The 27,631-nt window shown below is 43.0% G+C and overlaps 1 protein-coding gene across 7 annotated transcripts in view; it reads right to left on the bottom strand.

Moving 5' to 3' along the window:
* Positions 1 to 27,631, bottom strand: part of LNX1 (ligand of numb-protein X 1) — a 139,868-nt gene that overhangs the window by 69,568 nt on the left and 42,669 nt on the right. For 5 of the 7 annotated variants that reach the window (XM_069790147.1, XM_069790138.1, XM_069790129.1 and 2 more), the window contains one exon: positions 14,149 to 14,295. The gene's annotated coding sequence lies outside the window, so the exon portion shown is untranslated. Of the gene's footprint in view, positions 1 to 3,399; positions 3,415 to 14,148; positions 14,296 to 15,324; positions 15,346 to 27,631 lie in introns of those variants that run through there. The other 2 variants (XM_069790156.1, XM_069790165.1) reach the window with 2 other exon arrangements.

Below are 27,631 nucleotides of genomic sequence, written 5' to 3'. Positions count from 1 at the left end.
CACCTGCCTGCTGGTATTTTAAAGATGTAAACTCTGTGGGTGGCAGCAAAACTGAAGAGTAATTTGTAGTTTTTACTTGATGAACCCTGACTGCTTGTTGGAGCACTTATGTCTCATTACATCTGTGCTTATTTTGATATACTGCTTTGAAAATAAACATGAAGATATAAAATATGCAATGGCCTAATTACTACTCTTGCTTGAAAATGTAAATCTTACTTGCTGCTCTGCCGTAACACTGTACCCTTGCTTCCAGCTTGACTTAATTTGCTGAGACAACGTGTCAGCCTCAGACACACACGTTTGAGGGCAAGGGAGGGAAAGAATAAAAAAAAAAATCTGACTATGGCAGAGCACATTTTCATATAAAATAAAATCTTATTTTTTATGCAAAGCTCATGGGCTCTAAACCTGAGAAATTAAACTTTATCAGGGCAGGTTTTTTCTAACATGAAGGTAAAATGATAGCCCCACTAACTCTAACCAGATGCCTAAATGTCAAACATTCGCTTTAATGCTTTGCTAGATCCTATGCTTATGTAGTAATTATGCTAAGTGGCTGTATAATAATATTTTTTGTTTGCAACGGTAAGTTCTGCATAAGCTCTGTCTCCTGATTAGCAGTAGCTTCATTTGAATTAAAATCATCACCTATTAGAATTCTTGCAAATATTTAAATGACTTTATACTGTGGCAAATGTTTCCTTTTGTAAAAATATTAAACAGAGCTTTATGAACAGCTCTTTGTGAAGAAACGAACATCTTTCTAAGTGCAGAAAACAGCTGCACCTGCTATCTTAACATAGGAATTAAAAACAGTATTATTTGATTCTACTAAGGTGACACACAGCAAAATGAAACAAGAGAAAAGATGATTGTGAGGCTGAGGTGGGAACTGTTTGGCCAGTGACTCCTGGTGGATAGCTCTTAGCCAACTTCTCGATGAAGTGAGGTGGCCGCGAGCTGGTGTTTGATCTACCAGTAGCTTGTGTTTCGCAGAGTGAGAGGGAGAGCGTTCAGCTGATCTCCGCTCTCCTCGCTCACGGAGGGAGCCCGCCTGAAATCAACAGGGCCACTTGCAAGAATGGCAATAGGCAGCTTGGCAATTTGTGGGATTGTGGCTTCAAAAGTAGCCATAAAATGAATTAGAAATCAATAAAGCATGACAAAAATAGCATTGGTTTATGAACTTTGTTCTTTCCTACAGTTTTGAAATGCCTTACACCCGGGGCAACCAGGGGAGCGGGCAATATCATGCTGTTTCTCCCCTCTCCTGCCACATCCTTTTCATAGAATCCTAGAATCGTTGAGGTTGGAAAAGACCTTTAAGATCATTGAGTCCAACCGTCATTTTGTACCAGCACACACAGGTAGACCCACATGGGTGCTCTCCCCATGCACCACGCACCAGAATACACCAACTGCAACATTCTGTTGCCTCACGGATGTTCCCAAGGACAGAAACTCTTGCTTCCTGCTGGCAGGAGACCCAACGCGTGGCTCCCATCAGTGAACATGCTGAAAGCTGGACCTGAAGCCCTGCTCTGAGGCAGCAGCACCCCGCAGGAACAGGAGCGTGGGCATCCGAATGGCCCCCTCCCAGCCTCATGCCCTAACCCTGAAAGTACTGCTCCTCCGCTCCCACATGCGCAGCGCATCAACTCCCCCAATACAAATTAGGTACAATTGGAAACAGTGCTACAGCTCCGAAGCGACTACAATTATTTCCGCAATGACAATAGAGAAAGAGAGGAATCGCTGCCCTAAGGCCATGCTCTGCTGCAGCAAAAATGATGAGAGAAGCCCCAGTGGACGCAAAGCCAGATTGTCCTGGCCACATTACAGATACTCGCTATGAACCTGACATGCTAATAATGCATTGCTAGTGAAAAAGCGCAGGTGTGGAGAGCTGCACCTGATTTTTACAATGTTTACATAAATTACAAATACTTGTTACAGCACAGGGAAACAAACCCATCCATGTTAATTAGTAACATGCATTGAATTTTTAGGAGGACTTAATTCAAGTCCTATGGCCTCTATTATTTAGAAAATTTAGACAAGATAATAACATAAATTTGGAGGGGGGGGGGGGATAAAACTCTTTCAGCCTCTTCTGGCTAATCTGGTCCATGTTCACCCATGATAAACTTTCTTAAATTGCTAGACATATCAAGCAATGAAATGATTGCCAACTGTCTTTGGGAGGTGATTATACCACCAAAGGTGTTAACATGGAGGGTGTGAGATGGAGTTGTTGCAGAGATTCAGTCAGAGGCAGACGTTGTTTGCAATGTTTGCAGTCATTTGTATTTATAACATTTATGTGCTGTCATAACAAGCTACAAAATTAATTTCATGTCCTTTTAGGAAGCTTAAAGTCTCGGTTCCTCTTGAACAACATAGAAGAAAGGGAAGGGAGATTTAAACTTGACCTGCTGATAACCAGTGCATATTTCTATTTCTTCTATTAACTATGAATAATAAAACACACTTTGAGCAAGGAACCCTGAACAGGTAGATGGTAAACCACAGCTAAGTGAAAAAAAGGCAATTATTACCTGTCTGAACATCTCTTCTTTGAGGCCTGTGCTTGTGGGAGGAGGAGAGGTGAAAGAGGGGGGAGGAATCCTACGTTCATTTGCAGTTGGTGTCAACACCACTGGGCGAGGATGTCACTTTGGCAGTCTCATGCTGGCTTACAGCGAAAGAAGTATTGACAGGGACTGGTTGCTGCATGGATGATTGGCAGGAGGAGCTTTTAGAGGTGGTGGTGGTGCCATGCCCAAGAAGACAACACCAGCATTTACTGCTTCGCTGCTGTGCAGGAAGTTTTCAACAACTCAGGTCCCAGATTTAGCATAGTTGTGCAGCGCCTAGCACAGCTTGGCTTAGATAAATAAAATTAAATACTGATTTGTAAGAATTCCACAGTGTTGTGACACTGCAGTAATTCAAGCTCCAGTCCAAGGCAGAGACCTGAAGCACAGGAATATGGTGCAAATGATGAAGGAAGAACATTTTCATTCTGGACATCCATACTGCCAAGCTTTCAGCCACAAGCTGGGATGAGAATGGTCACATCAGGGCACAAAATAACCCCCAGGGCTGTGACCACAGTGAAAGCCAGTATCATGGTAACACCTTTACTTTAAAAAGTTACTCAACAGACTGCACTGATTTGAGGGAGTTTGCACCTTACAAGTCTTCACTGCTTAGGAATTTGCAGGCACCAGATGCATTTAAGAGAATAATGAAAAAACCCCAGACAAAAAGCATGGGCGGTAAACATGGAGAGTAGGTAGAGAGAACACCTTTCCTCTCTTTGCACAGTCAAGCCCATAGCTGTCCCATCCCAATGAAACATTTAACCAACCTTAAGCTTAAATCCTGACTTACCATCACAGTTACACTGGCAGCAGTGCAGCAAGAGGAGGGCTCGCTGAGCAGAGCAGCAAAGCCCCACTGCCTCCGCCCAGCCACAACATCAAATATTAACCCAGCAGTTCAGGAGGCTGCACTTGGAAGTAGCGTGGCACAAAATGGAAGAAGCTTCAGGTAGCAAAAAATGAGTAACCAAGGCTAAAAGAGAAAGAATTAAGTGATGAAAGATGGTGAGGAAACAGCTAACACAGGAAGGAAAAAAGTAGATGCCTAAATCTCAGAGAAACAGTGACACGGAGCCTGGAAGGGCAGCAACCAGCTTAAATCCCAAATGGTAAAAGACAAGGCAGTAAACGGGCATCACTGAAAAACAGAGTGACACAGATGAGCTGCAGAACAGGTAGATTAATTTAGCTCCAGTAATTCTGAAGTAGCATGGCTTGGGGTTAACAAAATTCTCAGTCAGGGGAAAGGGTGGCCAGCATATGAATGAAAAATGAATTCTGAACGGTACAGTAAGATCGTGAAATATTAGTTGGGTTTTTGTTTGCTTTGGTTTTCTCTCTGTGTATGTAAATAACACATTTTAGTAATGCTCTTGATTTATTTTTGGACTCCAAGCATGTGCATAACAAATCCTGCATCTGCTGATTAAAAGGGGTGCCTTTTCATGCTCTGTTTCTCTGCCACACAACCCTGTAGGAGGTAGAGGTACTACCAACAGAGCTCTCGTGCTCTTCTTAGCTGGACTGTGATAACAAAGCTGTGCTGCATTCTTCCCCCAGCCCCTGCATGGGCTGTTATCTCCTACAAGTGTGCATCTCAGTCACAGCCACCCTTTTATGTCGTTCAGCATGGCACTGTATGGCCAAAGGGGCTGGTCTGCAGGCTTGTAAGGAAACTGCTCTGCAACAGCAGCATTGCCTGCTGCCAAGTAAAGTTAGCAGCTCATTAGTCTTCCAGAGATGCTTTTACCTGGCCTTCCTTTCACCGCGCTAGCTGTGACCATGCTGCAACTAACACCTGCCTTTCTTGATACTCACCTTGTTTTGCTGAGAGCCTGGCGACTGCCATCTTGCTCGTTAATGTTAAAAAATACCAACATAAGACTTCTAGGAGACTTGGCACCTTTCACAGTCACAGAATTAACTCTTTAATGAAGCCTCAGCCCAGCTGCCACTGGCTAGACATGGGCAGGTCAGGAGATGTGGGCATTGTCCCCATCTAGTGGCTCACCCACACTGGGGAGAAGAGTGGATCACAGCCAGGAAGGAGCAGAGGTCTTCCTTCACCCTCAAGCAAAAGCGCAAACCCCTCAGGTTATGCAGGGTTAACTGTGACAATACGCAGGAGATCATAGCCCTTACTGCTCCTGTGAGAATCCAGGTTACAAGATCACTCCACCAATTTCATATTCAGGGTTTTATAATGAGGCATCAGGTTGAATGCTTATACAAAACTATTTGCCATCAGTTAGAGAAATTTTAATGCTGTTTTAATATATTGTCTTGCATCAAACTGTCTTACCTGGTAGCAACCCTCCCAGCTTTCCAGTTACTGTGTTTTGTACCACTAACTGCTTCTCTCCAACTGAAGTTTTTTTATGGATTACGTTGACTTTACTGTTCAAGGTAGTACTTATTTTGGAGGCCATCGGGCAGTCTGCTTATTTCAGAATACTAGACAGCAGTTGTGGAAAACATTATAGTGACCCACACTCCAGTAATACATATTACACAGTATTTTACATCCCAAAAGAGAGTGATTCACATTCCAAAGATCTGGCTAAAAATTATCATATAATAATTTGCACCAAACTTGGCATAGCTGTACTAAAGGCCAAAGGGGTGAGTCAGTCTGCCTAGATTTGAAACTTTGTTCAAAGGAAGGTTATAAAACACTGAGGTGCCTAAAAACCTTATCATCATGCCTTAGGACCAGCATTCCTCCTATGTATAGCCTTCTCTCTCTTGTTTTTCCCCTCCCCCTTTATTTTTTAAATCTGTTCTACCTGTAGAAAAGTCACACTTTCTTTCTGCCTGAGTTGTAATCAGTAGCAGACAGTCTCTAGTGGAGATTTGTTACGGGCAGAGGTGAGATGCATACCTCCAGGTAAAAAGTCAGTAGCTGGAGAAGAGCTGGGGTTTCCAGAGATATTGATTTAGCAGCTAAGAATTCAGCTTGACTTTTAAGTATTTAAAAGTTCAGCACATCAGTACAGAATGTCTCTGAGACAACAAGCAGGAGCTCCAAAACCTCTCCTCTGCCTGGCCCCAGCTTTAAGACTGGTTGGTTTTTCAAAGTTATTATTAGTCAAAAAGTCCTTCTCAGAGCTTATAACAACCAAAGCACTTTGCAGAGCCTTTAGTGATGAAAGGCATTTCCAACTGAATAGAAAAATCCAACAGTACAGTAGGTGAATAACCCCGACTTTTTAAGTTGTAGCTCAAGCTGTGAAACCTAACAGAAATGTCATACTGTGCCTGCACGCACAATAACTTCAAAACCCAGAACCAGATTGTTTGAAAAAAACGGTTTTCTCTGTGGCTCATGCTGGAATTTACAGAATAAACCAGTGCTGGAAAAAGTTTTTTGTTGTGGAATTATGTATCTGAAATGTCTGTTAGGAATGTATGGAAATATAGTCTGTTTTTTTCTTCTGTTTCTCTCTCGCACACCCACGCAAACCTGAACTGCTCTTTCTGATGATTTCATGGATACAAAACTCTGCTTAGCATGTTAAAATGAAAAAAATCATCCCAGAAGTAATTTGAGAATATTAGGAACAGCTGGACAAGATTTAAGTGAAGAGAAGATCTGAATAAGACAGTACATACCCACAGGTTAACCCACCCACATGACAAGGAACACGTCCTGTGAATGAACTCACCTTAGCAGAAGGTAGTATTTCTGAGAAGACTTGTTGCTAGCATGCCTCTAGTTGTCAAATACTATGTTGGTTGAGGTAATAATTTCCATTTCTTCCTTTTTTTAAAGTTCAGTAAACCGAGACTTGGACCAACAGCTTATGTCAGAACTACAAGTTTAGACTCCAAGTGCAAGGATGAGTTGTAGCAAAATGGGGAGGCTGTGGGTAACTGCTTGCCAAAGGCACACGGTCTACCTGCTCAGAGGAAGTCAATCATGTGGCCAAAGCAAGGCTATGTGAGCAATTATGATTGACTCCTAAAGGGCTTCCTAAACATATGCTCATCCTAATTGACATAATAAATGCCATCGGCATTTCACATACTAAATTATAAAATTGCATGGCTAGTTATGTAACAAAAGGTGCGTTACCGCTCTGATTTGGCTGATTGCTCTGGCTGACTTTGGCAAGACTGGCAACCTCACAAATACCACAAACTTGCTTTCAGCCATTTGACCAAATGACAAAACTGTATTTGTGTGGCTGGACAACCACGTGCCCCAGCTGCCTTTCAAGATGCTGGTAGCTAGGAATAGGTACAACAGTCCATGCAGACTTCATGAGGGAGTGCACCCCCAGTCCTTGCTCCAAGTATGTCTGGTGTGTCTCTGTGACGGGGGATGTGTGTCTGCCCACCCTCCTCCTGTGTTTCAGAGCAAGGAAACGTGGACCTGAAGACCACTATGGAGCTACGGGGTGATCAAGCCAGGTGCTACTCAAGCCAGACAGCCTAGCCCCCCATGCATGTACAGACCCACACTGGGTATATCGCAACAGTGAGACGTTACACAAAAACCTTGCTGCTGCAAAGTAAAGTGCAAAAGTTGGAATAAAATGCATTTGCAATAAAATAAAATAAAATAAAATAAAATGCTCTGCACCTTCAGCATGAATTTACTTCCTGATATTAACTCCATGACACTGCTTCTACCCCATTTCCGAAAGAAACAGGGTAGTTCTGCACTTGTTCCCTCTCTCTGGGAGTCTCTTTGTTCATTCCTGCTCTTTTGCTCCCCAGTACCTTTTGAATCCATTTTTCAATTTCAGCCCACTCTGACAGAATGGCAGAAGTCTCCATATACATTAAATTATCACAATTAGCATGAGAATAGATGACGGGGTAGGAGAGAGGAAAAAATTTGTGTTCCCACAAAAACCAAGACTGCAGAGTGAACCCAAGCCATACTGCATATCAACAAAGACAGGCAGGAAAAAGGAAATAAGCATAGCCAGCCCTCAAGAAAAACTGATGTTGGAGCTACACCATATTAGACAAAGCCACAGAGAGATAGTTTTCACTAAGTCTTCTGCCCACTGAACCCTGATATGTAATCCAAAAAGCTTGTTCTCTTTCCCTTCCCCACTTCCAGCTTCCATGCCTTACTGTGCACAGCAGGACAGGCACTGAGACGGCCCATACCATCAACAGAGGTACCCACCTGAACAAAAAGGTTTCTCCCTAGGCACGTCCCTTGCTTTCTGGCTTCCTAATGAGTGGATGCGCTTTTTACTACGTTCCCAAGGCCAAATGTACCTAGACCTCTTTGAGAAGAGAAGACCCCTTCCTGTACCATGTATCATTCAGCTATTCTCTGAGTTGGCCTAGCTGAAAGAGCACAGCAAAACTCCCCATGACCCTGGTCCATCAGGGGTAAAAAAATGACCCTCAACATGACTGCAAGGTGCTGCCAGTATGCAAGGATAAGCGGCTAGGGGGTACTGGGGAGCAGGGAAAAGGGGTTGGTCATGCCTGGGGTAGATGGAAGGCACAGCTGCATGGTGGCACCCTGGTTGCCAGTGGTGCCCGTTTAGTCTCAGAGAAGACTTGCTTGTCCTGATTAAAATCTTTTGCTCACCATGCTTTGACAATTCTGTGTCTTCAGACAGCGGGTAAGTAATCTCATTGACTTCCTGATCTGTCAGAACAAGAACATTTACCAACCCCCCTCACCCCCAAACAACTGCACCCTCAGCACCCTCTAAAACACTTTACAGTATCTTTTATCTTTTTTGTGGTGCAAACTCCACTGTGATTTTGCAGGATGACATTTATGTTGGTAAGGATGAAGAACAACCTGCCCAACTCACTTGCAGTTTCATGACATGCGAGTGGCTCAGCCAGTTCAAATGCATCCCAAGAGCATCTGCACGTCCCCTGTTAGATGTTCGCTCCGCAAGGACAAACACAACACAACACAAAACTGCTTCAAGAGCTACAGCATCTGCACGAACAACCTGGCATGCAGACCATGTGTCCTCCGTGCGGGCCTGCCCTACTTAACTTTAAAATAATGCAATAGGCAGAGCAAAATGCATGGGAATGTGAAAACCTTAACATAATACAGCTTCACAGTAAGTCTTCATGTCTCTTCACAAGCCTTCCCCAGGGCCCCAAGTGGGTCAGTGGGGCAGGCAGGCGATGCTGCCTCTCTGCCCCCTCAGCACCAGGGGAGGGAAGAAGTGCTGAAGAGGGAAGGAAAGGGCAGGGGCAAAAGCACTGTGGAGGACTTCTCCCTGAGAGGATGTTGAAGCCTTACACCTCACCCTGCCCCCCACGGCCATGGTGCCCGTCACCCTCAGACCGCACAGCATCTTCTCACATGTGACCATGAGATAACATTTAATAACTACAAAGTGCAGAACATGTGATGGATAACCCTGCTAATAACACATCATAAAGTAAGCTGTGCTTTAATTACACTGTGCCTTTACAGCTGCTCCTCTGATCCAGGAGCCTCTTAACGCCTGACAAACTACTTAATGAGTTCTCACAACACCCTGTGGGGACCTTTTCTAGGAGCAGCCTGCAGCATGGTTAGGTGAGCAGGGGAAGGGGCAGCTGACTGCTCCCATGCGGCAGGACCAGGCTCCTGTGATGCCTATGCCCAGCCTCCATCACAAGAGTCCTCATGCAGCAGCGTGGCCACAGAGATGCTCTCAGACATGATCTGAGGGAAGCCCTCACAAACTCTTGACTTCTAGGACTGCATCCTCTGCTTTATGAGCATGCACCCACGACGGGGACAGCAGCAACCGGGTCCCCTGTGTGACTCGTCTAAGCCGGAGAAGAGAGCTCTTTAGGTAAAACCTCTGGCCCGTTGCACTCAATGGCAAGATTAAGCAAATTCAGTGGAGCGAGGATTTAATCATCTGTATCTCAATTCTACTTATGTTGCACCTAACTCCAGTACTATAATTTATATATAATTATATTAGATTATATATATAATCTAATAATAAAAAATATTATTACTGTTAAAGATTATATATATTATCTATCATTTAAGTTATAGGTCTGTAAATGTCTATAACTTAAATTATAACTATGTCTTATTCTTTCTTCCTCCTGCCACCTCGATCCACAAAAACTGACTGAATAAACAAATTCTAGCCAGAAAAAAACAGTCCCTATTGAAGAACTGCATGAAGCAGTGACACTTTGCTCTTTAAAATAACACAATCCAAAAGCATTCCCTGCCACCCCGTCTCAGGGCGACAGCTGCCAGGGCCCAGTCCTGTTCAGGAACCTGGAAGAAGGAAGGCACGAGTCCAGGCAGAGTAGTCAACAAGTAAATTTCAACAGCTTAGGAGTGCAGTACAGCCCAGAAGCAGCCTCCTAAATAATGGGCTGACACACAATATGCAGCAGGAAACAGAAATTTCAGGGGGCAAGGGGAAGAAGTTTGGATGAGCTTACAGGTGATTTGCAATACCGAGTGGTGAATTTCACATTCAAGAAAAATGCAGTGTTCGAAAGAGGAAAACATATTGCATGCTGAAGAGGCTGAACCCAGCAGCCCAACTACTGTGGTCTGACTATCAGTTTTCTGGTGCTAATACTGGTTACTTTTTGAGTCTTGAATGAACAACGCACTGCCTTTCCCTCAGTTACTTCTCTTATGAAGTAGTGCTGACAGTGCCCATTTATATCTGCTGATAGTCCCTACTGCTCATTTGGGAGTGAGCTGTGCGCTAGAGCTTATAACCGTCTTCCAAATGGAAAGGACTGGGGAAACACAAAGTATTTGAGCAGGAGTGGACACAGCTCTCTAGATAAGGCTGTGCAATAGTTTCCGTTCCAGAGCACCTTTTTGTAGCAGTATAATGACTAAGATCCCTGTCCAACAAATGTCTCAGCAAATAAATTTTGTTTATTACAGTGACCAAGCCCTCAACTACCAAAACACATCCTCTAGAGCTTGGTTCTGCCCTTGTCTGCTCAGTGCTGGGAAACAGCATCCCTCAGTATGGTACTACTCACTGGATTTGATTCATCAGTGCTTTAATTGGGGCTTTGTGGGAACTCTGTGACAAAGTCCATTCCTAATTAACATGCATATGCTGCTGATGGCCTTGTAACAGTCTCCTTAAAATGAAGAGGCTTACTAAGGTTTTGTCAGCCAAGACACACAAGTGACACCAGCCTGGGAAAGATAGTTAAGTCTGTGGCTGAGTTAATATCTGCTTCCAGAACCGGTTCTGTGGGTGTGGAGACCTATTGTGTGCTGCTTAATCCTGTGATGAGAAACCAATGAGGAATTACGTGCTCAAACTGTCCTGCTTCCTGCATCCTTCCACACAGTCGGATGTGATCTGCTGCATGCAGGCAGGCAAGGGGATTTTTTATTTCTTTGAAATTCCTCCTACAAGTCATAGCTATTTCAGTGCCTCAGTCCCTTTTTGACTGGATCTAAACTGCAATATTCTTTTAAATAGCAGTAGTATGATTAGATGACTCCTTAGACTGAAACTATGAAAACCCAAAGCTATGCTACAAGGTACTTTCCAGCACCAAGTTTTACTTGCAAAATCCTGTGTGAATTGATACTGTTAAATACATAGTACAAAGAGCTACAAACAAAAATCAGCTTTGAAGGAGAACAGTGAATAAAATAACAGCATCACCTATATTTTTTAACATCAGCATCTCAACAGTATCTATACCATGTAGCTGTAGGCATGGAAAGGAAAAGATTAGGGAAAAGACAGGAAAAAGTGGGCTGGAATTATATCCAAAGTCAGATAAAAATTTACCTGCTTTCAGACAAGCCATTTTCTGAAAAGATGCATCAATCCAGACAGAGAAGTAGCTGTCATCCCTTAATAAGAAATTGCTGTCACATGGAAACTATCATTTTATTAAGGCTCTTTGTTTTAGTAAGAATGTTGCAGGTGTATTAAAGTAAAAGTGGAGGACCAAGCAGACAGTTGCCAGGAGCTGCTAGACAGGTAGGAATTTTAAGAGTGTTTAGCTCCTTGATTTCCTTGTAAAAGAGTAATTGATGTTTACTCAGAGGGGTGGCAACAGTATGCAGCTGGAGGCAGTTGTACAGGACAGGAGCTGCCAACTAACCATTCCCTGAACATTTACCGAAGGTGAAAGTTTCTGCTTCCGTGTGGAGTCCCCTCGAATCATACGATTCAGGTAAGGATCTGTTTTTCCAGATTCAGCTTCAGCCTCTGGGGGAAGCTGCGGAAAGATCAACTGCATCTTTGAGCATACCAGTTTCTAGGAGCAAAAATTCCCGTAGAAGAACTGGACGTGCACTGCAAACAAGTGCCAAGTCAGGCAGCCTCGCATGATACCAGTGTCTGGCCATTTTAACTAGAGAGAGGCCTCATTAGCTCCCCAAAAGGCTCTGGCCACAGAGTGCCTCAAAATCAGCTGCAGCAGGCCAGGCAGCAGCACCCAGCCGCACAGACAGGACTGACAGCTCCACGAACACCCGACTGCTTCCCTCCAGCAGCCAGCGCAGAGGAGCCCCTCTGGGTTTGAAAGCCTTTACTAATTTACCTTCCTGCTGGAAACAATGTTGCTTGATTTCCTGGTTTGCAGTGAAATGAAGCTAATCTATCATCTCATCCTGCGTGCGAGATTTATTCACGTTTTTGCAAAAGAACAGCTATGCTGGGGGAAGATGCCAGCGCCTTCAAACTTCTTCCAAAAGACAATTCAATTTTCTTGTCTGATAGACGATCATAACCCAGAGCCAGGAACATTCCTCTTTCCAACTCTGTTCTACAATGAAGTCCTGATGCAGTTAATGCTCAAACACATGGGCTTGAAACAGCTTCCAAAAAGCAGAACTCTTGTGAGCAAAGAGCAGGACACTTGTACAGGACCACAAACAAGTAAGAGAAATTAGCAGCAGGAGACAGAATATTTTCAGGTGGCAAGAAAAAGATAACAAAGAGGCAAGCTTCCCCAGATTGATTCAATTTATATTTTTGGAAAATGTACATAGGCTCTGAGGTTTGGGGTGGAAGAATATAAAATAGCAAATTAGTAACAGATTACTTCCTTAAGAGGAATTTTCAGTCTCAGGAAAGTGGATGGGAGTATTGAGGATACAACTCCTCACAAGGCAGCAGCTTTCCAAATGCCTGATGGTGAATCCTGGCTTTTATTTACAGATCAGCATTTCTGCTTTTCCAACAACAGCAGATAATAGACAGTGCTGTTTCAATAAAGTGGTGGAGCTGCCTTGATATAGTTCCTCATGAACATGAATGAGTAAACGAAAAGCACTTTGGAGGGTGGGATGAACAGGGAGCTCCATTTCTACAGGAGACTGTGGGAAAACAAGTGCCTTGCGTAGTGCCCAGTACAGTCACCTAAAGTATTCTTCCTTTTGCTGCTGTTGGAGGAACCCTTACCTAGTCATCAGGCACCTGGGGAAAGCATGAAATAAATACAAGTCTAATATGCACACCTTTCCTGTTTTTTATGTCTTTCCTTGGTAGATGTCAAAGTGGCTGAGAGCTTGATGCAAGCAGTCCATCCCTAGTCACTAATAACACCCCAAAACATTCTTAGCTTTAAACATTTGAATGGGTCCTGCTGATTTACGTATTTGGACCTCTTCTCTACTAGGTACTTTAAGCATATACTTCAGTGTGTGAGGATGTCCACGTATCCTCACTGCAGTCCTGGGTTCTATGCTGGCATGTCCGTGCATACACATGTTCTCACATGAACGATCAGGCCCATCGGTAGAAACAAAACTTATAAGAAGTTATGTGTATTCATACATATTCACAGATGTGCAACCATTGCATATATCTGTACTGAATTACAAGATGATTTAAGAACTGAGTATAAGTTTAAGTAAGTGGAGGAGAACACGAGCTAAAGATAAAAACTGAACCAAGTTCTCTTTCTCTCCTCACCTCAGCTGCAGTTACATACATAAAATCAAGCTGCAAGATACAGCAGGGGCAAATGTAGCCTCAATTCACCTCCTACGGCTGCAGCGAGACTTTCTGGGCTTTAACCTGGGGGAGGGGAAGAAATGGGTTTCCAGAGGATTAATAAAATGATGGGCTAAAGCAGCTGCAGTACAAATGGCACCTCTCCACAGATAATCAGTTGGATTTTAACACACTTTACTGAAGAAATAGACCTTAGCAAAAGGAAGACAGAAAACCAAACACATCTAGCTAACAAAAAGGTACTGAACTAAGCATGGCACTTTTGCATAATCGCATGTAGTATGTACCTAAGTAGTATTTTAACACTGGCTACCAAGAAACGCAGCAACCTACAGGTACGTTATATGGCCTTCTCCGTACGATTATGAAAATAATCCCTGCATTAGATTATGAGGAGACTGAATCACTAATGACAGACACAGTAAATATTTATCGCTGCCTTTCTGCGTGGCACTCCCGAGTGTGCAGGCTGAGGTTCAGACCCACTCCCTCCTGCCACAAACCAGGGCTGGTTTGTTTGCCGCAGCGTTTCCTTCCACCTTTGCTCCTCTGGAACAACTTGCGCCCGACAGAAGGGTAAAAGCAGGAACAGCACAAAAAACAATACAAGTCTTTAAACTCACCGTGTCTCTCATCCGCTGCTGGTGGAGTCCCGCAGGTGTAAAATCACCGGGCTCGGGCAGGAGCTGCCGGGCAGGGGAACCACACTCAGCCTTCAGCCCCGTCTCTGCAGGCAGAGAGCGGCCGGCGGCCGTGTCAGATGGGAAAGCCTATGGCATGACAGAAGGTACAAAGAAAAGCTGAATTGCATAAACCTGAGCAATTTAAGGTTTAGAAAACCACACCCTCCCGGTCATTTCTCCCGCAGGCAGATAAGCATGTGCAAGCTGCTCAGACAACAGTGTAATTTGAAGCTTTTACTTTTCTTTCCGCATATACCGAAGTTGATTTTCAGTTTGGGTCTTCCTTGCGTTTCTTGTCTTCTTTCAGCCTTGCAATCAACATGGTTCAAATTTAATAAAGGCAAGGGGACCATCTTAAAAATTGCTTCAAGACGAAAGATTCATGTTGGCTTTCCCCTTGGAAAAGGAAGATGAGGCCCGCAAGCTCTGACCCTGTGTCCATGCTTTGGAAGCTGGATCTTCACCTTGTTCCTGCACACTTGAAGTTGGTGATGAGACTTGAACCATGTAAGGGCAGTCTGTAAACTCGGAATCAGCTGGCTGAAAATACAAGCTCTCCTAATTTTCTGAACATTGCAAAATAAAGACTGCTTTGAACCCTCTTACCCAATAATTTTCAGCTTTAAAAGTACCCGAGAAAGGGGTAAGATGTTGTACTGCAGATAAGGTGGTATACTGCTGCACTGTAATGCAACAGCTGAGTGTGAATGTTAGTTATGAAAGCAGCAGCAGCAAAGAAAGACCTTTTTTTCAAAAAATATTTTCAACAGAGGAGAAGAAACCCTGATCTTCTAACTACATGAATCACTAATAAATGCAATGACTTCAGCAATCATAAGCATTTGCTCCTAAGGAAGGAACTGTTATTTAGGAAGCAAGGCAGCTTCAGAGATGGACTTGAAGCAGGCAACTGCAGTACATGCTGAAAACAGGCAGAAGGAAATCCCCAGCCTCTGATATAAACATCTATGGCTACCAGGTCTTGGCCTCCAATTCATTCTTGTACAAGTTTGTTCCCCTTCAAACATTTTAAAAGCATACTTGCTACTTGTGATTATAAAATCCCTTGTTAAACATTTATTTTAAGAAATCATCAAGGGACCTCTCAGGTCCTACCAGCAAGTGTGACAGTCACGCCCTTAGCCTGATGGATGCTTGTTTGCAGTAGTATTTGCCTTTCTTGCCCCAACAGCACAGCACCTCTGCTCCAAGTTGCTCGAGGAAACCTGGGATGGGTCCCTGCCAAGCCAGCCTGCCGGTGCTCGGTTGCCCAAACCCCAGGTAGGTGCCGGCAGTGCCGTGCTGGAGCTGGAGCACTGTGCAATGCTGAAGCGCTGCTGCTCTTCCCCCGGGATGGGTGCAATACGGAGAGAAACAGCCTGCACGGGACCAGATGTCCACGGCAGTCACAAGGCCAGATATGTAAGCCTCGTGCGTCAGCCGTCTGCAAAATTGAACTATGCATATGCAATGTACTTTTAAAAACATGCTTAAGCTACAGAAGCTTAAACATTAGCAAATACATCCCCACAGAGCAAAGCATGTGTTTAAATCTTCCTTGCACGGGAGGTCTCTCTGAGGCTGATCGCCCTAGATCAGAAAGCCCAGAGCCCTGCTGCCACAGGTGACCACATCAGACACTCTTAGTTACAGACTTAATTTCCATTTTAGAAACTAGCCAAGTTTTCACCCCCTCCCGCTGCCGGGAGGCTTTTCTAAGTTTCCAGACTAAGGGCCAGTTTAAACTCATTTGTTCTCATGCTAATGTTACTGGATTGCTTTAATAGCCTTTCCCATCTCATGACATGTTTTCCTATTTTCCTTCCCCTTCAAACTCTCTGCTCAGAAGAAAGGCTCTCCGCTCTCCTGCTCACCCAAACAGCCCTCTTGGGCACTCATTCCTGTCCAAATTCTTCACTCTGGAATATGGCATTAATACTTCCTTACACATACCAGGCAAATTATTTCCCCAGAAGGTGAGTTAGTTATTGGCTCTGAACCAAGGAGATGGTGAGCTGTACCTGTTGATGGAAGATCCTATGCTGAACCTGTCTTTCATCTGCTGGGGAGGAATGTAGAAGGATCTCCTCTGAGCTACAGCCTGTGTACTGCATTATTTACAGATTCCTCCTTTGCCTGCAGCTGGCTAAAGGCTCTGGCAAATTTTCTTCATCAACAGCACAAAAAAGTGAAAGTATTTTCCTACTACGATTCATTCTTTTGCATCGAAATGACAGCAGCATCTCATAGATCTGACTGGTGCAGTGACACCAGCTTGATAAACTTCTAATGCCCCGGTATAGCTTCATGCGTTGGAGGCAAAAAAAGTTACATATTTAGCTCTGTAAAACAAATCTGTACAGTTTGCCTCAACCTATGCAAACATGGGTATAAGGCTAGACCTCTCCCATTGCAGATACTCCATACTTCACTGCTGCTGAGATTATTTCCAGGAGGACAACATGCCATAAACTCTAGTGTATTAGACTTACTCATTTATTTACTTCAACTAAATGATTTCAGCATATATTGCAACCATTGGTAGTACATGCTGTGCAAGCTAAGTTAGGTGATCAGTCAAGCCAAATGATGGGAAACTGTAATAATCAAATGTTAGGTGATAATATTGTAACAGATGCCTTCTGTGTTGGGTTGAAAAGATCACCATGTCCTGCGAACACAGAGGCCTGTGCAGCTTCCCGTGAAGCCGGAGCAGACGAGGCAGGGGGCACGTCAGCTCTTTGCCCGTTGCTGATCCCTCTCTTCTAGCCCTTGGTCTGGGCCAGCCAGCAGACAGCTTGCAAAAAATGGAAATAAAAGACCTATCTCTGGTGCACGTTACATTCCTGTCCACACAGATCTGGCAGGGGGCTGAGCTATGCTGTCTCTTCTAAGTACGCAAGGAATCTCCAGTGCTGTTGAGTATTTCTGTGATGTCACCACAATGGTAAAATATACCCTTGTCCCTGAGCCCCATGGATGGACGGTAGGATGGGAACCAGGAGGTGGAGGGCGGGTGGCACTGTACCTCGGTGGAGGAGCAGCGAGAAAGGGGAGTCAGGGAAGGAGCATCAAGAGCTGTGGGTCACAACTTGGGGCAGTGTGGACAGACCAGCCAGGAGGAGATGGGGTCCCCCAGGATGAATCTGTCTCCCCTGACCTCCATGATGGCAGGCCATATCCACATCTGGCATGGGCATTTGTTTCAATGTTCTCCTGTGGGATTGCACCAAATATATGCCTCAGCTTGTAGAGGTATACTGGAGAATAGGAACAAACTCTAGAGGGGGAAAAATCAGGTTTAGAAACAACTCCAGAATGAAGGCCAGTGTTTTCATGTCAGTTCCCTCTCCTTGTTTCCTCTTTGTGGACATCAATCTGAATTGTATCTCAAAACATAAAAGGAAAGATTGCCAAGCACTTGTACTATGGACTCTCTGGGGACTACTGAGTGCCACTGACAGTCTGCTTAGAAATGAGACTATGGACTCTGCAGTCATTAATCACCAATGTTAAACTAGCATTTCTGTGCAGTGTGACAGTTTAAATAAGATGTTGACTTCCAAAGTTGATCTACTTGGTGCAATTTACAGACAGCAAGGATCTTACACAGTGTATATTACTCTGGGAAGTCATGTTTCTTTTGTTATAAAAATTTACTGTATCTTCTGTATCCTCTACCTTTACATTTTCTAGAAGACTTCTGAGGAGGAGAACAGGAGCATAATGAAGAAACTAAAACCACAGGATTAAAATAATCTCTTGTCCCCAATTAATGAACCAGTAATAGTACCAGACTTACAACTACTATTTTCTGAAATGTACAGCTTTCATGGGCTGAGAGAGCACAGGATTATATATGGCCCTACTGGGAAAAAAAACAAAACAGCAACTTGTGCCATACCAGCAACTAAAATCATCCCATCAAAGAGCTCGTATGGCATCTGTCAGGAAGGGCTCTGACTGGGAAAGCCTGCAGACCCAGCTGTGCAATCTCAAGTGAAGCTTGGGGTCCTTCCACCTCCTCCAGAAAAATCTGTGAACACATGAGCTGTACATACATAAGCAAAATAAACATTCAAGTGGCCAAATCACTCTGGCTGTTGGGAGAGGATAATATTACAGATAGCCAGGGTCTATATGTTTTCTCTTGGGAGAAATTGTTGAAGTTAAAAGATTAATCTGGGCTCTCAGCACATTCATTAGTTAAATTGCAAAGCAAGCTTGTTACATAACCAATCCCAGGACAATTATATTTATCTCGTCAAGGTTCACAGTACGGGTAGATTGCTGACCAAGGTAACATGAATACCTTCTGCAGGATGGAAGCTCTCTGATCCGTTAGAAACTTCAATCCCGAGCCCTACCCCAGCTTTTGGATTAACTGTGACTTTTTGGAAGAATATATTTGCATAGTACCTCCCAGAGGTCTCTCCAGCATGGAGGGAGGGACTGAGGAAAGCTGGGTTCACTCTCTAGAAATTGGCAAACCAAAGCACATAAATTAAGTGACTTGCTCCTAATTACCAAGGAAGTCTTTGGCATAAAGAGTATCTCACTAATTCTCCCATAATTATGCGCAGTAAAGGGAATTGTTTAAGGTGGGGTAAAATGTCTGTACTAAAAGCATGCACAAATACATAGCATGCGCAGTTCAGCCTTGAATTAACTTTCACAGCCAGGTTTATACCCTGTTCATAGAGTTCAAGATTAGAAGAGAGAAGGAGGTCATCTTGCCTGACTTGCGTGTCACAGGCTGCCAAGTCCCCTGCTCTATGCCCTTTACAGACCCTGCTGCCTGGGTTTAGCCCCATCAGGAATCTTTCTAGAAAAGCATCCTGTCCTGGTTTGAAGAACCAAAAGGTAGGGAGTCCACTGGTCTCATTGGTTGCTTGTTCTGGGAATTAATCATTCATACTTGTAAAAACACATGGATAATTTATTGATAATTTAATGACACTGCTTTGCATTATCATCATTAATTCATGTTACACATTTCCTAACTGGCTGAAAGAGCCCTTCCCAAGCTGGTATCTGTATCTTGTACCACTACCTATGTTACACTTGCTGTAACATCCCCATATATTTTTCATGCTGACCAAAAAGACTGTGCTCTAACTAGCAGGTATCTTACCTAGTACTTAGGTAAGATTTCTGCTGTTCCCTGCATCCTCCTCCGATTTTTAAATCATCTGTTAAAGTGCTGGCTGTGATGCGACTAGTGTTACTCCACATGAGTCTCCCCATATGCTTACATACTATAAACATAGACCAAATCAGACCCATGCTCCAACTTGACTCCCTTCTGCGTGTGTGCTCAAGGATCACACTAGACATGTTGCCCTGCCACTGGGCTAAGACTATGTTCTGAGGTTGTCCATTAAGATCTCCAAAATCTTTCCAAAGTCTCTATTTTTTCCCTAAGCTATCTTCTCCATTTCTGTAGATATGCTACAGGTTCCCTGTTTCCATGTTTATAATTTTGCATTTGGCTGTATCAAAGCACTCTTTTTTTGGGCTGAACTCCACTTTTTAGACAATTCAGATTCCCTTTTCTGTAGCACCAAGCGTGATCAGTGAGTGATCCAATATTTTTCCTGCAAACCAAGAAGTGAAAATTAGCAGAAGTGGCCAAGTCCTCACCTGGCACTAGAATCTCACTAGAAATATCCTTTTTAGTGTGATTCTGCATCAGCTGCTTTTGATACACTGGTTCTTAGCCACCTGACATGTGCTTACACAAGAATGTAAAGAACAGTTTCATTTTCGATCAAATTATGTTAGGATATTGAGCTGAACACTTTCAGGGTCTATTATGCCTATATAGTTACTTCATTAACCAAGCAGGTCATCTGACATAAAAAAAAGCAAGCCAAGCTTTCCTAACAAGACCAGTGTTCAATTAAAACCTCATTAGCTGCCATTAGTAATATTCCTGTTCTTTATTACTTGAATTCCCATATCAGCTTCACTGTTATTTTACTGGAAGCGAGGTCAGGCTAGCTGCCCTGCCATTATCAGAATTATCCTGTTTGTGCCGTTAGGACATTGGCAAAAAAATGAGCATGCCTTCAGTCTTGGCAAATTTCTCCAATATCCCGAAATTTATTAAAAGTTCACATCAGTGAGCCAGACAATTTCTCAGCCAATTTTTAAAAAAATTTTCTTAGGATGCATAGCTGCAGGTTATACAGGGTCTACTGCTTTAAAGCTGTTTTCCCGAAGTAGGAGTTGTCTAACATTCCCTTAATTACAGATGAGCTAGAAGAGAATTCACCATCCTCACGTGATACATGTACCTCATTCTGTTTCTTTCCAAATATAAACCAGAAATATATTCTGAACATTTCAGCCATCTATGCATTTCTTATTAACAGTTTTAGTACCTTCAACCCTTGCTCGGCCTACACCATTGCTACTTTTTTTTTCCTTATGTAAATTAAAAACTCCTTTAGAACACCATTTACTTGCCAAGAGTAGATTTTGTTTTAGCTTTTGCTAGTAATTTCCATACTTCATAACATATAAATGTCAGCGGATATCTATCTCCCTTTTTCTAGCCCTTTTTTTTTCCAGTATACAGCCACACAGTTTATTTAAGTAAGTACTGTGTATATTCATGCCCACATATGTATCTATAGATATGTATACATACATAGCCCCATATATAGATATGTGTGGACAAATATATACCTATTTAAACACATGTGTAAGCACATTTCTACCTTCTGTCTTCTTTTGCCACACATGTTGTCTTAAAAATGTTTTTCCCATTTAGCAAACGGTCCTTGAAAAACTTGCAGCTTTCATTCATACCTTTCTCTTCCCAGTCAATTTCATTGAGGGCTATCCTTGGCTTTTGGAAATTGGCCTTTTCAAAACAGCATGTATAAATATTACTGTTTGGGACTGTTTTCTCTTCAACTATATTGAATGTAATCAGGTCGTGATCACTTCTTCCTGAGACAGCTCCTGATTTCCAGTCTAGTGGATAAATTCACTTTTATCTGTTATCAGGCTGCCCAAAAGCAGAATTCTTCCATGCCAGGTTTGACAACATTTGTTTCGTAGAACTATCATCCAGTACTAGTGATGTTTTACAGGTAGCTAAATGAAATCTTCAGCAAGTGTCCAAAATAAAGTTCCCTACAATTACATTGTTCTCTTCCCACATGCAGTAGCAGCTCATCCTGTCTTCAGATTCAGTTCAGCGACTTACAATACCACCTCTGTCCACCTCTGCTTGCTCCTGGGCTTTGGTAAGCAGCATATTGCACTGCATTTCTTAAGATCCTGCACTTGCCAGTTCTAAGTTAGGCAGATTTAAGTCACTGGGTCATGCACAAAGTCATTCCTCTCACACAATTTCTTTTATCTCCCTTAGCATGTTTAAACAGCTTGTACAATATTCTGACATACTGGTCCCTCTAGCACTGAAACCTGATGAAACAATTAAGTTGAATTCATCTCGATTATTGAGAAATTCCAGTTCCTCTTACTTATTACCCAGACTCCCAGCTTCAGCATATAAGTGTTTCCAAATGCATTTCTCTTTGGATCCTCTACCACACTGATTTAATTTGTTCCTGACATGGCGAATTTGAACCACATTTACTTTCTTAACCCCCTTCTGCGCCTTGTTACTTTAAATACAGTTACAGCAGTTCCTAATAGCCACGATTTTTTGTCCCCCACCACACCTATTCAATCTCTCCGTCATTTAGTACTGCATATATTACAAGCCAGGGCACGGTTTCACTCTGTGGTATGTAGTCAGTCCAAAACCAATAGAGATATTTTGTGCTGACCTGTGGGATGCTGACATAGGCTGACTGAGATACTGTATCTGCAGCACCACTTAAGTAATGGCAATCAGCATCATTCTTTCTGCATCAGAGCATCCTGTTTTTGCAGGTGGCTTTGCAATGTAATTCAGCAATAACAATTTTTAATATCAGTGCAAGTACTCCACTCGGGTCACACCGGCGCGACTTATCAAGGAATGGCAGTCTGCTGCAATACTTGCAATACCTTGCAGTCACAGGACTCAGTGCTGGCCTGAGCTGGTCATGGAAACTCTCTGAAGAAGCATAGATGTGTTTCACACAGGAGGAAGAAATACATTAATATCTGCATGTCTGACAGTTACCTACTTGTAGCTGCTTTTTTCCCGCACAGCACAAACTACGAAGCTCTGCAGAGCCTTTCTGGGAGCAGGCAGGGGCCGTGCCAGTGCCCACGGCCATCTCGGATGTGCCTGGTTGCCACACTGGTACCTGCCTTTTCCTAAGAGGACAAAACTCCTTGGGGAAGCAGGTTTCACTCAGCCCCCACTGACTGCACTGAACACTGGATTGTCCCTTAAAGTGTTTAAACCCTGTGCAACCTAGCTAAAGGAAACTAGGGCCTGTTTCATGAAGTAAGTTGCTTCCATGCACGCCATAGGAACTTGCAAAGATGTAAATTTGAGTCAGGATGCTATGGGCCCTCTGCTCTTATCTCAGAGAGGTAAGGGAACTTCTCCTTGTGTGGAAAGGTTGTATCCTTTATTAGACAAATTACTACAACTGGAAGAATTATGTGCTTTCAGATATGCAAGTGTTCCTTTGTCACTCTAAGTTCTAGTATATCCACACAAAAAAAAAACCCCACAGAAGATATCAGCTGGTGGGACAGAGCACACAGGAAGGGGCCACTTTGAAGAAGGTGAGATGTTTTCAGTACACTGGTTCCTGAGCAACCCAGCACATTCAGCCTGAGCATGTTATTGCTTGGAGATTGAGGCACAGAGTGTTGCTGACCCAGCAAGCTCAGCGAACAGGGAATAGCGTACATCTTGCAAATAACCCCTCTTTGTTTTACTAAATGAGTTGAGCATCAATCAAAGCACAACTCCTTTTACATACCAGTTGCTTAAATTGCTAATTCATTTATCCATGGGGTAGCGCAATGCATAGAGTACAGATTACATCAGAAACAAAAGTTGTAAGGACACACAAACATATTTACATACAGACAAATGAAGTGTATAACATGTTATACATACACACAGAGAACCTCCTTAGCAATGCCTATTGCAAACTGGGAGATGGCGATAAGAGAAGACATTTAGCTCAGAGATGTAACTTAAGTTCAAATGAGTAAGTGCTACTTTATCCTAAAGCAGTCTACTTACAAAGCCAAAGGTCTAAAAACAGTGGTTAGAAGAGCAGCTGGTTTGCTGATCTCTATGTAGTGCAAGCCCTGGCCTTTCACAGGCTTCTGCCCTTGTTCTGTACACAGAAAATGTATTTTAAGTTTCCAACAGTTCATGTAACTGTGTTTGTGTACCTGTCAGTCTCCCAGAACCCACAATGACTTTTGGATTCAAGGAACAATTTCAACCACTTCTGACAGACGAGAAGGGCTTTCAACAGCAATTAAACAAGTTTGGTGAAAGCAGATAAGCTTTCAGGTGGAGATGAAAGACTGATAGCATTTTCACTGGGAGAAAACTCTCACTGAGAATATCTTACCAACATACAGAGCTCCTATTCCTAGCATGGGAAAGAAATCTTAAATGTCCAAACAGCAGGAAAAACTCTCCTTGGAGCTCACAGCACTCATGAATCTACAGCAAAACAGGATTCTTTGGGTTTGGTGCTCATGGATCTGTTTGTTTAACTATACTTGTTTTCCGCACCGGAAATTTCAGTTCTTGCATGTTTTAAAAAACTGTAACAAATGGATATATAACTGTATAGTATATTATATATAATGCGTACATATATATAAAATTCAACAAAAGGTTGAATGAAATTTGAGCAGTTTCTAATGGAAATATTTATTTATTTTTATTATCATGATGATGAATGGTTTTGTCTGCAGTCCACAATGTGAATGCTTATGTATCATTTCAAATGAGAGCTCCTTGAGAAAACATTTATTTTTTTATGCATTGTACCATGAAATGCCTTAGAAGTGGCAACTCCATTGAAACTGTTTAAAAGAAATTAAGAAAGTCCATTTAGCTGACTTAGAAATCTCATATTATTGGGTCAGCGTCGTAGTACACTTACCCTTTCAGTGTATTGTGGCCTGCAGTAAAACCACAGAAAGCTCTTCAGCAAAGTAGAGAAGATAAGACTTATTTGACATTACAAAACCATAAACTCGGGTTTCAGTGCCTGGTGATGTCTTCAGTGAATATTTTGTGCGGTTTTTCTAGCATAATTATACCTGGAGAATCTCCGTTGAACATCTTTAACTGCTAAAAAGTTAAAAATGAAGGTCTGACCCAGTCATATGAAGCAGAAGCTTTTTTAAAAGCACTTCAACCACAGCTCTGCTACTTGAATCTCAGTTGGTAACACTGACCTAACATTTCGCTGTTGCAGCTTTAGGCCTCTGTAGACTACATATGCTGAAACATTCCAGATTGGGACAGCAAAGTCACCAAACTATTTCTGTATACAATACAATGGCAGCAGTTGAACCCAAATCTCCACAGGTTCAATGTTGACGTACCCGTGCTTCATGCTACCAACCTTCCCTCTTGCTGCTTTGCTGGGGAACTGGTGCTGAGAGCTTACACTATATGAGGTACTTACTAAGCGTATATGAATGGGCTTGCTATTATCTGTCAAAGGCTTCAGGCTGAAGCAGTTGTTCAGAGCATCCCTGACACGTATCCCTGCTGCTGACAGAACAAGTCTATATTCATGCCTTGCGGACAAAATCGCCATTCGTATTTAGATTTGCACCATGTTCACAAAGATCCTTGGGAGATCTGTTCGCTTTGTATGTGGGGAAATGGATCAGAAAATACTGACAATTTTCAAAACGCTTGCTCTGAATTTCAATGGCTCCTCCTTGTACTGGCTAACAGTGAACTACTGTTGGTACACACTAAGTCCCTCACACCGCACGTAAAGTACGTTGACTTGCCGACTGTGTGGAGACTGCAAACTCCCTTGCCTACCCCTCCCTTCCCAAAACACCAGCAATGGACCATTATCTTTGATTTTGACATCTGAAGAGAGAATGCAAATGCCAGGAAGGAAGTTTTTAGAATCTGTAAAAAAATACTCTCTGAAAGGCCTTCCAAAGGGAATATTACAACAGGATACAGTAAAGAAAAACAGGAGAAGAATTTGAGGGGGAGAAGCTCACACTATAAATGAAAACTACTTCTGAGAATAAACAAAAACAAAAGCACATCCAAACTTACTTCTGCTTAACAGAAAATTAGTGAATTTTCTGCTTAAAATAGACTAAGTACATTAGTGGAGGACTTGAATATGCCTAATTTATACCTCCCAGACTATGCAGCATAGTACAAGGAAGATGAAAGTACACTCAGAATTGATGTTGGGGCCACCCCCGCCGGGCCACCCCCGCCAGACCACCAAGGCAGAAGGTGAAATGCAGAGGTTACAAGCTAGTACTAGGACTCAAATTCTTTGAAAAATTTCCTTTACATCACCAGGGTATCTCCTCAAGAATCAGGAAAAAATTATCTCTAAAGTCGCTGAACTGAAGATTAGGAAACCCCAGTCTTTCTGAGCATCTTGGTAATAGCTGGTCACTATAAAATTGTCATGACTTACTACGTTTTGGAGATGGTGACTAGCTTAAGGCTATCTATATTCTACACTATAACAACATGTAATATAAAAGCAAACATTACCCTAATTGCAGCCCCTCTCCTCCCCCAGTTTCTTTTGCTAAGCACTGTCAGGGTAGACTGTGCTGCGCAAGCCACACAGACAGTCTGCACATCAAAGAATTTGCAAGCTAAGCAGCTGAGATCAGGAGATCAGCTCTGCACAAGGAAATCCAGACCAACTCAACAGTACATGGATCTGTACAGGGCTTTGTGCATGACATGAAAGTCATGCTGGAAAGGCTGACTCTCAAAAAAGATAGGGGATGGTGACTTGCTGGAGAAGGCTAAAAAGCTCTGAACAGTTGTGAAGTACAGCTGACTTTCAAACAAATTTCTGAGCAGCTGAGAAGCTATCTTAGGGAAGAACAGGACAGAGCACAACAGAGCAGCAATGCTGACTTGGCTTGTGGTTTCTCTTCTATTATCAAGGCTGCAGGTTTTTGTCAGAATGCTTTCCAGGCCCAAGGACTTTATGACAAACTCAGAGCAGACCTTTGCTGGTCCACACGAAGAAGTGCAGATTTGTTACAAAATAAAATTTGCTGGTTTAAACTGAAATTGCAATGACAGATCATGGAGGAGTAAATTAAATGGAAAATATTAAGCTTATGGTTGAAACGATGCTGCAGTCTTAAAGGAAAAATGTACCGCATCGTTTGTTGGTGTTTTCGTAAGCTGGGGGGAGTTGCATTGGTCTGTAGGTGCTGAGCACAAGGAGCAGAGTTTGAGCAGCCCTCGCAAGGCTCTGGCTGAGTGACAGGACAGCGCTCTGTAACCTGAACTATCAAAAGCTACCCTGGAAAAAAAAAGGTGTTCACGCTGAGGGGAAAGGGTATAGAGAAGAATGATCCTTTTAAGAGGAAATTTGTCTGCTTGTCTACTTTTAATTAAGAAGCTAGAAAATACCCAGCATCACAACTTTAAATTCATCTTCTCCCTAATTAGTAATTTATCCTTAACCCCATTTCCTGGGGAAACAAAGTTGAGGCAATCACACCTTTCTCTGTCTGTGCCTGCCTGCCTCCTTCTATCTTCAGAGCCCAGTGGCTACTTCCAGTACCCTAACTTTGACAAAGGATAATAATCTTGAAGATATTATGTGCCCAAAAGTATAAAGAAAATAAGGCAGGGTGGTAGAGGAAAGAGACCCCATTAAGCATTCACACGGAGAGGAAGGTTGGGGCATAAATACATCCCTTATTAGACACTGAAGAATCAACAAAAGGCTTGAAATACTTGAATGCCTCGCGGGAAACACTTCAATTGAACTCACGCCTTTCTAAACACCAGGAAATCCAGCTACCAGACAAATCTGTAAGAAACCGGGCTTCACTGGCTCAGCTGCTCACCCAGCAACTTCACTTCAGCAAGCAAACCAATTACTACAATTGCAAAATACCCATATTTCGCCGGATGGCGAGTGCAGCAAACAGGCTCTTGGTAAATAATCTAGGCATGAAAAATGTCAAGTAAGCAGTTTCCAATTAGCAGTCCTCACCAAAATAAAGTTTCTTCTCTCCCCCTCTCCAGGGCAGCATTTTCGGGAGCCCATGGGAAGGGGGGGGTCAGTGGCTAGGGCTGCTGCGTGGGGAGGGCTCCCTTGCTCAAGGGGAAGCACAGTCGCAAACCCAAGAACAACAAAGCAGCATTACACTTAATCCACCACCATCTGGCTTCATTTTGACAATCCACAAAATCAGACACAACATTCTTCCGCAAAATCCCTGAAAAACAACACAGAACTAGTGTCAAACCCAGCATCCCCTTCCTACCCGG

Source organism: Haliaeetus albicilla, chromosome 1, assembly GCF_947461875.1.
Source record: "Haliaeetus albicilla chromosome 1, bHalAlb1.1, whole genome shotgun sequence".
NCBI classification, from domain to species: domain Eukaryota; kingdom Metazoa; phylum Chordata; class Aves; order Accipitriformes; family Accipitridae; genus Haliaeetus; species Haliaeetus albicilla.
Note: the sequence above shows the minus strand (reverse complement) of the source record. Positions and strands in the feature narration are given on the sequence as shown.